The following is a 13,302-nucleotide window of genomic DNA, read 5'->3' as shown; positions in this document are numbered from 1 at the left end:
TGTCATTTTCTGACTTGCGACATAGTTTTTTCTCAGATTAATTTGTTGAATACAAATAATGTCATTTATCAGAGGCTTATACTAAATAATCCGTTATTTAAAAGTTCAAACATTGAGAATAGTGTTAACAATTTTTGTTTTAGATATCTAATTACATCACTAGAAAGCTTATAATATATTAGCTATATTACAGAAAACACAAACATTTTCTATATCAGAAGTACAAACTTGCAAGTACTTTTACTTAAGTATGGAATCAATTCTTTGCTGTGGTAGAATGATATCAAGTTTAATTATGTGCTTTATCAGTACATACATCCATTCTAATGATATTAAGAACATAATAAATAATAATGGATTAATATAAAGCTTACGTTGTCTTCAACAAAAATGTGCAGATCACATAGAGTTTCTATTATAATGAATTATCTGAAAAAAATATTTCACTAATTAATAGCCATGTCTTTAAATCAGTATTAATTTAATATGTATATAATATATATATATATATATTAATTATTATTATTATTATTATTATATTATAAACCTAAACGTATTGTCTTCTACCACATTATTAAACTTACCCTAAAAAGTTAATATACCATTAAGTGATAGATGAGATCAATCCTCGCAGAAACAACCATCTTTGGAGTTTTCTCGTATCCATTGCAAGTATCGTGTGACTCTCGTGTACACACCTGGATAACCAGGACGAGCACAACCATTGCCCCATGACACACTCCAATCAATTCGTATTTCTTATCTTCTCGTTGAGCAGACAGGGGGCCACCACTGTCGCCCTGAAAATATTATTGAAAGGATATATATATTACATATACGTTTTGTATTCATTATATGGCGCACAATATTATAAGTTTGGGTCCTTTATGCTGCTAACAATTAAAATCCAGTCACCAATGTGGAAAATATTCAAATAAACAGACAAAGTTTTTTATATATTTATTTTATTTTTTTTACTTCTGGTATTCTTTAGGGGGAAGTTCCCAAGTGGCGGACACTTAAAGTTATTTATAAATAAATAAAAAAATATTTTACGAAATGTTTATTAAATTAAGATTTATGTTAGATAACAAAGTTAGAAATCAAACTAAATTATCAAAACCGCAATCTGTGCTAAAAAATAATTAATACTATCAATTAAACTTTGCTATCAAAAATATGATTTAAACAATGGCACCTAGTACCGGACATTTCAAAATAACCTGCATTGATCACATATGTAGCCATCTCCACGCTCTGGAATGTCTGCACATGTGTTCTAGACAAATATTCTTATATATTGCAAAAAAAAAGTCACTATTCATCCAACCTTTTGGCTGCGCCGCACCGATTCTCTCAGCTAATGCATTCATAAGCTTTTCATTCTTTGACTAGGAAATACAAAAAATGTGGGTATGTAGTGACTGTTAGCACTCATACAGAATAAAATTAAATAATTGGAATAAATACGTGAATTCTCACAAGAAATATCAATATGTTTACTGTCCGACACTGAGGGACGGCTTAGTGTCCGGTGCTATGCTAAGGACAGACATTTTCGTTCATTTAATGGCACCTACTAAAATTGGTTAAAAGATCTAATGATATTGTACCATTTTACGGATGATAGTCAAGTACAACTTTTATCTTCGCATATCACTCAAATGTAAATGCATAAATATGCTAGAATACTTCCATTGATATTTAGGTGACTCCGTGATTTTGCGCCTAAAACAGCAAGGGTTGCTACCGCGGTGGCCGTGTGCGTCACAGTTGAGTCTTGGCGCGTGATCCTGCACCTGTGTGCCTCTCGCGCTACTTTTACTTGTATTTTGAAATGAAAAGATTTATACTCGCTTAAATAATACGTGTTAAATAGAGTGTTCGGTCTTTGGTGCCGTCCGGCGTTTCGGGACTTTCCTCTACATATAACTGTATAACTGAGTGTGATTGAAGTATTGAACTCAACTGGTTTGAACTCATACTGACTGTTATTGCATCATTCGCAAACTTAAATGACTTAAACAATGTTTTACGAGCTTCGTTATTTGAGTTGAGACTTGGCCAAGGATATTTTGAACATACAATCTTGTAGCGTATGACTCATTAACAAACTGCGTTGTTTATATTCTGATCGTATATAGTGGTTTATATATTAATTATACCTATAGTGGCTAACATCACTAATTATACGTATCTCTCACAATTAATAAATTTTTTCATTACAGAAAAAGACACAGCGCAGCATTTATAAGGTTTAATCGGAGACACGTGCGTAAGACAGTCTTTAGAGAACATAATTAATTTCAACTTTCCGAATGAGAAGCTGGAAAATCTGATGTACTAATTAAGTTTTATTGACTGTCCACATTCTGAATCAATTGATACCAAAATTGATATAAGTATGTATGTGTATGACTGCTTCACCGATTGCAGAAAATTAAAGTGGTATTTGATAAAAAACAACTAAAGACAGTTAGGCACGATGATCGTCTTGGCCACTTCGTGAATTAGCAAATAATTGCTAAATATTTCATCAACGTTTTATCCAAAAATCCTGAATCGATTTTGAAAATCCAAGGGTTATTTGAAAAATATTATTCAGAAATAGTGCTAATTGTTTTTTGGCGAAGATGACCCGAACTTTTCTTCACCATCATTTTTTGAATTCATTTGACGATTTTAATTACTCTTTGCATAATGGTATAGATCATGGTCTAATTCAGTTATTCTCAAAGTGATCCATTTGGACCCACACAACGAAAAAGGGAGTCCACTGTAGCAAATTTCAGCATCTGTTAATATCTATTGACTTATATGCTTTCGATAGTATAGTGTCATAGATGGAACTAAAATTAGAAACATAATATATTTTTTACAAAAATGGTAGTATTATTTGCCCCGTTACAGTTAATAAAGACAAACGTTTAAAAGACGGTTAATAATTGTAGAACGGTACTAAATAGAAAAGGATGTTTCGCATTATTACCGATCTCCTAATAAATTAAAAGATTCGGTCGGGAGATACGCAATCGATTAAAGTTGTCACTAAACTTATTGCTTACTTTATTTTGTCATTCAAAATTCAATTTTATTCAAGTAAATGTTTAAACCTAGCATGTATATTTACTTAAAATTTAAATATGGGTACTCATGGTAAAGCGTAAGGGATACACGAAATAAAAGAGTTTAGTACGAATGGTGGTAAACATACATCCTAAAATATAGCCTACGAAAAGTGGTTTGATTGTAAAAGTTCGTGAAAGTTTGGAATAATGGTCCGCGTGATTGAAATATATAGGGTGTAAAAATCAATATAAAATCGCATTGATTTAGTTTAATGAAAAGCGAAATCTTTGTTTGCTAATTGAGTTGCTACCACTTATACATAAGTCGATTGTCTACACATTGAATTTCAAGCAACTTTTGTTCAGATAAAATGCCGCTTATTTTTAGTTTATATCGATTATTTAACAAGTGAAATTATTTTTGATCACAATATTACAAAATTGGCAACGACTATGTTTTTGCTTTTTGGACAAAACGAGTATATAATTTATGTAACAAGAGTAATTTTGGCAAAAGTTTTTGTAGCGAGATACGATGTTAGTATTTCGTAAAAGTATTCGTAAATGATTCGGTGTTAATTTAGCTGAATAAATCCATTTAACATTTTAGCTTATACTTACATAAATATGTCTAACAGTTTAGTTGTATTTTGCTAATCCATATTTAGCTAAACTTTTCCAAAGTTTTAATACAAAAATATTCTTACTCAGTTTCTCTTGTAGTTGTAAAACCCAACGCTTGTCATTAAGTTATGATCTTGGTCTAGTCTTTAGTATTTTAATTTTTACCTTTTACCCATTGAAATTTTTATTTATTGTACTAACCTGACATGAATCTTTCAGGCCAACTCCTGGATATCCGGCGCACAACATGTTGTCCGTTATCATTTTTGCCGAATAATTGGTTAATCTGCACTCATCGTTACTTATCACAGGTACCTATAATAGGTTTTATTAATATTTTCATTTTTGGATGTTAAATAAGACATTGAAGTCTTGCTTATCAAAAATAAATTATAACAAAAAAAAATTGTGGATGTAGACTTTCTAATAGATTGACTTCATATTTTTTAACAATATTATATACTTTAGTTTGGCAGAAATAGGGAACACTTTTAACATCCACATTTTTTAGAAAATCCTAATCAGATTTCTGAAATCCAAAATTTATTTTGAACTATTATTTTCGGTGAACAGGAATTTGTGTTATTTACACAAAAACTTATATGTATATATATGGTATACATATATAGATCTACATGCAATATAATATATAAAAAAATTCAATTTTTTTATACCTCGACTTCTTGCAAAATGCACGACGGTTTGCCATCTTCTTTCAAGGTACCCCAGCCCGTCGCCGTAGCCCTCGTTCCAACGTACAAATTATCTAATAGATAAACATATTATTTAATTGATGGAGATTTTTTTATTTGCTTAATGATCTAACTACGTAAGACTTCGAAGACGATGGTTTAATGGACAAAGTAGAAATAATTAATCTAAAAAACTACGCCTAGCGATACGTAGAAATTTTACAGTGATGATAGTATAATTGCTTAAAAATGAAAAAGATTAAATTGATTTTTACCTACTTAGATATTTTAGACTTACTTATTAGTACACTTGAAATATTTATTTTGATATTTTTTTTAAATATTATAAAATATCATGTCATAAAATAATAACCTTGGCTTTTCGGATCAAGGCTCTTAGGCTGTTCAGTCAACATGTTTTGACTGACCATGCCCTGAGTAGATACATCATTTCTGATGGAAAGAATTAAATGAATAATTAAATTGTATTTTATGAATTCTTCTTCTTAACATCTTTCTATCAAACAGTTTTTAATTTCTTCATATTAAATGTAATAAAAATATCGAAAGATGCTCGCCCATAAATATCAAGAATTTTACGATTGATCAATATATGTGATAATCTTTTTGAACGTCTGGAAGGTCTGTAAATATATTTGTTCAAAATTACATCGTGCTCATATAATACAACGTGTTCTAATGATCAATCCTGGTCTCCTGGATTTGTGCAATTAATGGTGTGATCTAATCTTATAGACCAGGGTATTGGCTTGAGAAATGTATCTAGAAGATATATATATATATATATATATATATACATTTGATTCGTTCAAAATGTATTGATTACCTAGTAGAGACTTCGGAAATAGTTTAATCCAGGGACTCTGTATAAGATTTAGTGGATGTCATATAAGATTCTGGTACACAAATAGACTATTTGTGGTATTAATATCCAGTGTCAATAATGGATAATATTATAATAGTTAAAATTAGATATGTTATACTATACCAGTCTTATGAAGTGGTAATTAATTGTTTTTGAAAAGAATTATTCGAGGTTTTGAAAAAGTCAAAGATTGAAAAACCGCCAGCCTGATTTTATTAATCTAATGAAACAGTATCTGATAATATACGAAAAATGGTACATCATGTTTTGAAGTTTCATGAATTAAAAATATTTTCTTAATCAATTGCATGAAAAATGCAAAACTTTCTTTAAGCGTTTGGTGTCAAATTGATCGCAATTAAGAGAGCTCTAGAGGTGACGATAAATGACAAGTTTTCGAAAACAGTTATTTATACTGGCAGTCAAAGTTGCATAAAAAAGCTATCAAATTTTGCAAATTCCACAATTTTATAAGAAGTAATATATTATGAAATCTAATCTGAATTATCTGAAGGAGGAACTATTAAAATCGTATGCATTAGAGCACATTTTGGCACATTTTTAACTTAGGCACCACAGGAAATGAAATAAAAGACAGAAGAGCGAAATCGGCAGTTGCTGATGCATTAAGAATGCCACATTCATGGTCCATAAACAAGCAACAAAAAACTTAGGTTCTATATATTTATAAAGAATCTTTTTTTTTATTCTCGAAATAATATATTTATTCAAATATACCTGCACTTGTTGGAAGACAAATCGGCCTGATGAAGTCTGTGATAGGAACTCTGTCGTTTAGTCGGAGCAGAGCAATATCATTGTCGAAATTAAGAAAGCTGAATTCTTGGGCTATGGCTCTCAGCACGAATCTCGTTTCTGGTCTCTTTGTATCGTTGCATCTATCGTGTTCTCCAAATGTCACTTTTATCATGAACCACATAAACCTGTTGACAAAAATACAGGTTTCAGTCTATTTTACGATCCATAAACGTGGAGAGGATCTTACTCGTAAAACATAAGAGGAATATGCTGGTTAATTGACTAAGATGATTATCTTTGTAAAAGATTCAGCAAGACATCACACATATGATATACAAAACGTATATAAACACAAATTCCATGTTATATTTAAAACATATTATTCATTATTATTAAAAAAAAACTATGAACATATAACAGTAAAAGAACAAAGTGCTTACAAAGTTGTGGTGTGTAAGTAAGGGCATAAATAATATATCTCAATGCATAGATATAGCATTAATGAACTATATGCATATTAAGTAACATAATTTTATTAATTTCTCGTAGGGCAAGTTATTGTAATCGCAAAAAAATCGAAAATGAAAATTTTTATATATCTTTACGGTTCAAAGGTTTCTGAACATTTTGGCATACCTTAGCAAAAATGGATGTATGTGAAAAATGAATACAATTTTTGTCGACGATTTTGAGAATACGGATCAACCGATTTGAATGATCAAAAAAGACACTCGATTTCTATTGATAAGGAAACGTGCTGATTAGTTTTTGGCTAAGGCTGTTCTGAAGATACTGGGCAAAAAATGCCAAAAATAGTAATTCAATTTTTGAGAGAACGGAGCGTCCGATTTGAAGGATTCAAAAAACATTTTTTTTATTGACAAAATGAAGAAATGATGAAATTTTTGGAAAGGCAGGTCTAGCGTTTTCTGAGATCCAATGAAAAAAGTTTTAAAAAATGCCATTTGTCGGATAAAAGTGATATGCACATCTAATTATCAGACATTTTATAGAGATTTTAATAATAAGAATGAATTTTGTTTACATTTTTATGGATTCCGTACCAATGTTTATCTATTAGACTGCGACGCAGCGCTTTCGCGTTTCGATATTTCATTTCTACGCAGCTAACGTATCGCGATTGCTTTGAAAAAAAACAACATTTCCAAATTATTTCAAAGTATGAACAAAATCAAATTTTTCAAAACGGTCAATCTTTTTCAAAAAGTTTCAAAATTTCTAAGATCCATTTTTTACAAAGTTCTATAAGAAAATTGAATCTTTTTCAAAAAAATTAATTTTTGGTACGGGAAGTTTCAGCAATTTGCCTCAAGGCAGGATGCTATGCATCACTAATTAATCCAAATTATACAAACAATCTAGTTAATCGACAGAACTTGCTAAATTACACCTAAATTAGGTGTAAGTAGCATTTTTCCTTAATTCGACTAGCATGATACACATTGGTGTATTACACATATATACATACGCGGTGCATTTTCTAAGAAATTGAACCGTTGTTCCAAATTTTAATATTTTTATAATTTATTTATAATTTTCTAATAACTTTTTGTTGCTTATTATATTTTAGGATGTTCGTTTGGATCGTGAACCTTATAGTCGTGAGAAGTTTCGTTAAGTTCGTCAAAAAAATTAACAATTAATTAAGAAAAAGCTTCCCGACTAATTTTCACCAGAAACTAATCAGTATAACTTTCAACTGATATCTTTCAAAAAGTTTTTGTAATATCTTCAAGATTTTCCAAGGAACATATTGACAAAAAAAGTTCACTATATGCCCATAAAGAAAAAATGTTCTGATCGTGAAAACTAATAAATACGAGGTTTTACCGAATTTTATCAAATGATTTTAATTTTTTTTAAATTGATTAAACCACTTTCGAGAAAACTTCGAGGAAAGGCCAAGTTTAGGCATACTTATATAATATTACGATTATAAACGATTGAGAATTACCTAAAACGTCGACAAAACTTAAAGTTAACAAATCAGATTTTCTGTCGAAAACAAAACTCTATTTCGCAAAGTTAATACAAATATGATATAATAGGAATTGCTTCAATAAACAAATGACTATGGAATTTTTATGGACAATTTATTTTATATCAAGTTTATAGAAAGCTTCTTGTTGAGGTTCCTTTTAGCAAATGAGCCGTTTGTGGATAGGTAGTAAATTTTTGCATGATGTTCAACACTGCTGTATTTGATTCAAACAAAACATGAAATTTACTTCAAAAAGAATGTTGAAGCTACATAATACAGAATTTCGCCTCGAAATGTTTTCAACTTTAACATTATTTCTTAAAGTGTGAGCTAAAAATAGTTATGTGTTGCGGTCATATTTATAATAATATATCTTTACCTGATAGTTAAAAATATTTTATTCTACAAATGATGAATTTATTCCTGAAATCTGGGCCACCATTACCATTTGGCACAAATCTACAAAAGCACAATGCCATAATTTGGGGGCATGCCATCTCATATTCACGAACGTCACATTTCCGAACAATGTTCCGTTTGTATTTGCGCCCATTGTGAATCAACGGAGGAATTTCAAATATTTCACACATGATATGAATCGATAATACGACAACGAGCAATCAGCAAAGTAATATTTTGAGAAAACATTTCTTAATATTGATAATAAAAATTTACAAGAGCCATGGTATTGTGTATATTGGCGTGTGCCGATTTTATTTTGCGACGAACCGTAGATTGGACAAAAATCTTTCTGATTTCTAAAAACAATTTATGGGCATGGTAAGAAAATAGTGTATGTGTTTACACTACTGTTATAAGCAAGTGTTATGCAAATTAAATTAAAAAACAAGCTAGTGGCGTATGGCATTGTGCCTCAAGGCAAATTGCTGGAACTTTCCGTACCAATTTTTTCTTTCAAAAGATTCAAACATTTTTTGAAACTTTGAAAAAAATTGATTTTTGAGAGTTTTTGCAAAAAGTCAATTTTTAATTTTTTTTTTTTATATTTTGAGATTTTTTGGAATTTTTAACTTGTCAACTTCCCGTAGGGCAAGTTATAGTAATCGTGAAAAAATCGAAAATGAAAATTTTTATATATCTTTACGTTTCAAAACCATCTGAACATTTTGGCATACCTTAGAAAAAATGGATGTATGTGTGTGTGTATTGTGTGTGCGGATACATATTTTTGTCGACGATTTCGGGAACACGGAGGATGAAGTAATTTGAATAATTCAAAAAACATTCGATTTGTACTGATAAGGAGACGTGCTGATTAGTTTTTGGCGAAGGCAAGTCTAACCATTCCGAAGATACGGGGAAAAAAGTGCCGAAAATGGTAACTCAGTTTAAGAGAACGGAGCGTCCGATTTTAATAATTCAAAAACATTTTACTGTATTGACGTTCTCCTAAAATCTGAATTAGTTAAATGAAATATTAATTAAACTAGTGGGGTGGGTGGCATCGTGCCTTAAGGCAAATTGCAGGAACTTCCCGTACCGTAACGAAATGTTCGAGGATTACTGAATGTTCAAATAGATTATTATAAATATTGTAACATTGTCTAATATTTATAAATATTATATAAACTGAATTGCAGAGTTGAAATTATTTGTAAAGTATATTAGAACTATAGTCAGAATTAAAAACAAATATTTTTGATATACAAAAAACTAAAAAAAAACTAAAAAAAAAAGGGACAATTTTTTTTCCCAAGATCGATTATCTTGTTAAGACAAGCAGAAAGTTCTTTGAATCATTTAAATCGGACGCTTAGTTCTCTCAAAAACTGCCATTTTTTACATATTTAGCTCCGTATCTTCAAAATGGCTGGGCCTGCATTTGCCAAAAACTAATAAACACTTCTCCCAATCATTACTAATTGAATGTTTTTTAGATCATTCAAATCGGATACTCCGTTCTCTCAAAAATACGATTTCTATTTTCTGCACTCTTTGCTCCGTATCTCCGAAACGGCTGGACCTGCCTTTGCCAAAAACTAATCAGCTCTTTTCCCTATCAATAGGAATCGGATGTTTTTTGAACCATTCAAATCGGTTGATCCGTGCGCCCTAAAACGTGACTGGAAATTTGTATCCACACATACATACACACACACACACACATCCATTTTTTCTGAGGTATGCCAAAACGTTCAGAAACCTTCAAAACGTCGAGAAATGTAACAATTTTCAATTCCGATTTTCGGCCCATTACAATAACTTACCCTACGGGAAGTTAATAATGACTTAAAACGCAGTGAAAAGTAAATATTACGAAACAAATTTTGTAAAAGAAAAAAAATTTTTTTGAGTTAATTGTGCGTTCATTCGATTCGCTGATGCAGTACGATTATAAAAGCACTGCAGAAACAATTAAATTATCATAATTAATTTTAGAGATATAAAAATAATTGTTAATTAAATGACGTAAGGAAAATATTGTACAGTACATACTATAAGAGACAAAAATGCATTTTGAGAAGTTCATCAATTAATGAAATTAAAATTTCTCAAATACCTTATGAAAAAATCGGAGCAAGACAACATGAATTAAAGTTATGCCTATGAGCCGCACTATAATTAGCTTTATTAACAGACTGGGTACAGTTGTGCCAGGTTACGGCAGTGATTTTGTGAGAGGATTCAAAGAAGAGGTATGTTTGTTCGAACAAGTTTTCATTATTGCATCGAGTCAACGCTTACAATACATGATCTATGACCGCATTGTTTTTAAAGAGTAAAAGTAAGATTTTTTTGTTTGATTTTTTTAATAATAACTGGTACTTGCTTACAGATAGATCATTTCATTTATTATTTTGCTGTAAGTTGAACATTAATAGTAATTAATTACCAGCAATTAGTTTTGTTTTATGTGATATGTATTTATTGTGACATGTATTTCTTGTCCTTTTTTAGTTGAATTTAAAAAGATAAATAAAAATCTAGCATAACTAAGACAAAATTTGAAAGAGAAAGGGAAAGGGAAATTCAATACAAGAAAACAAATGATTTCACAAAGACTTCTTGTTTAAAAAATTACTTTTGGTGATACATATTGTTATATTATATTCATAATCTTCGTTTAAATGATGATGCTGTGTGTGTTACATATTTCTGAGGTCGTTATAAACCATTTTGGTGTTTATAGCTATTGTTTTTTTAACTTATTATTATGCCTGTCACAACCGTCCTGGGAGTGTGGATGGTTGTGATACTCGCCCTTTTCTTGAATGATTTGATTTTATGACTCATCAATCGAATTTAAGGACAGTATTTTCAGTAAATTACCATTTAATTTATTTTGCTGGTAAATTAACAAAATTATTGCTGATCAAAAAATGTGGCACAATTGTGCCCAGTCTCACCCGAAAGTTATTGTAAATTAAAATCACGGAAGAGAAACCTTCTACATTGATTACTATAAGAGACAAAAATGCATTCTAAGAAATTCGTGAACTTGTTGATGCATCTAATCAGTCGAAGTAAATTATGGAAACAAGATATGTTTATATCAAAATTTCACAAAGAATTTTCGAAAAATCGCATTAATCTTATGCATCTAATCAACCCTGCCTTTACTGTGGTCTTTGATTATATGTAGTTTAGTGAAAGTTTAGTCACGCCGTCATGGTGGTGTGGACGGTTGCGACACTCGCCTTTTTTTGTATGGTTGATTTTATGACTAATTAATTGTTTGTATTTAAGTACAGTATCTTAGTATTTCCAAATTACTATTTCATTTTTTCACAGCTAACTGGTAAATTAACAAAATTATTGCTGATCAAAAAACGTGGCACAATCGTACTCAGTCTCACCAATAAGTAATTGTAAATAAAATCATGGAAGAAAAAACTTCTCAACGTTACATTGATTACTATAAGAGACAAATATGCATTTTTAGAAGCTTAATATTTAATAATTTTATTTTTTATTATATTGTTAACTAATGCATCATCAGTCGAAGTAAATTATGGAAACAAGATATGTTTTATACTAAAATTTTCACTTTCAAATTGCAGTGGGGTGCATGGCATCGTGCCGTAATTAAAAATCTTGGTACGGAACCCAAAAAAATTTACACAAACTGTATACACATTATTAAAATGACATTTTTTTTACCTTATTTTCATTAAGAGTCCATAACCACTAGACCTGCCTAAAAATTTAATCAGTTCTTCATATTTTCAATACAAGTACAGTGTTTTTTAAATTATTAAAATCGGACGCTTCGTTCTCTTCAAAACTGAGTTACCGTTTTGGCACTTTTTCCTCGTATTATCGAAACGGCTAGACCTGCCTTCGCCAAAAACTAATGAGCAACGTCTTCTTATCAACATGAAACTAATGCTTTTTGAATTATTCAAATCGGTTGATTGGTGTTCCCGAAATTGTCGACGAAAGTTTGTATTCGCACACACACACATACACGCACACACACACATACACGCACACATACGCGCACGCACACACATCCATTTTTTCTAATGTATGCCAAAATGTTTAGAAACCTTCGAAACGTAAAGATATATAAAAATTTTCATTTTCGATTTTTTGAGATTACTATCCCCTACGGGAAGTTAAAAGTACAACACGTATTAATTTTATGCATCTGATCCACCCTGGTTTCACTGTGATCTTTGATTATATTTTGGGTAAGTTTAGGGAAATTTTAGAAAGCAGGAAGTTGTCTAACTTTACGGTCAGATGAACATTTCATCTACTACGTCTCTTACCCTTTGACGCAATGTGCGGCAGTGAGGACGTATCGGTCGTTGATGAGCATGCCGCCGCAATAGAAGCGGTTGAAGTAGCTCAGCCGGGCCATCCAGGGGAACTCGTTCACGCCGGCCGCCTGGCCGCCCACGATACGCGACGCGTCGTTGCGCTCGCCGCAGCCTGCAACCGGGATATAAATGATTTAGGGAAATGCATTTGATATGAACGGTTATTATGAGTCTGATGATGATGTTAATTTGTTGTGAATAAAAATCAAGACGCATATCAGAATGAGAATATACTGTAAAATTCATAACTTTGTTCTCGGATTAATTTGACTCTCTTAACTTATAATCTTATATATAAAAATGGAGCTCTTTTCAAATGTCCAAGTAAAAACTCGAAAACGGCTAAACCGATTTGGCCAGTCTTACTCTTGAAAATTCGTCCCGATCCAGAGATGGTCGGAAAGGTGAGATATTATTTCAAAATCGCGTAGAAAACTTTATATTTTTTTAACTTGAAAATTTGTTGAAGCGTAATGTAAATAAA

At 30.9% G+C, this 13,302-nt stretch overlaps 1 pseudogene; it reads right to left on the bottom strand.

Annotated features, from left to right (window-relative positions):
* Nucleotides 1–621: 621 nt before the first annotated feature.
* LOC113365325 lies at nucleotides 622–12,930 on the bottom strand (annotated as a pseudogene).
* Between the last annotated feature and the right edge of the window lie 372 nt (nucleotides 12,931–13,302).

This window comes from Ctenocephalides felis, unplaced genomic scaffold (assembly GCF_003426905.1).
Source record: "Ctenocephalides felis isolate EL2017-DRISC unplaced genomic scaffold, ASM342690v1 CF-g0.4_SCAFFOLD_00890, whole genome shotgun sequence".
In the NCBI taxonomy this organism is placed as follows: domain Eukaryota; kingdom Metazoa; phylum Arthropoda; class Insecta; order Siphonaptera; family Pulicidae; genus Ctenocephalides; species Ctenocephalides felis.
The sequence above is the reverse complement of the archived record's forward strand: the minus strand, read 5'-3'. Positions and strand labels throughout refer to the sequence as shown.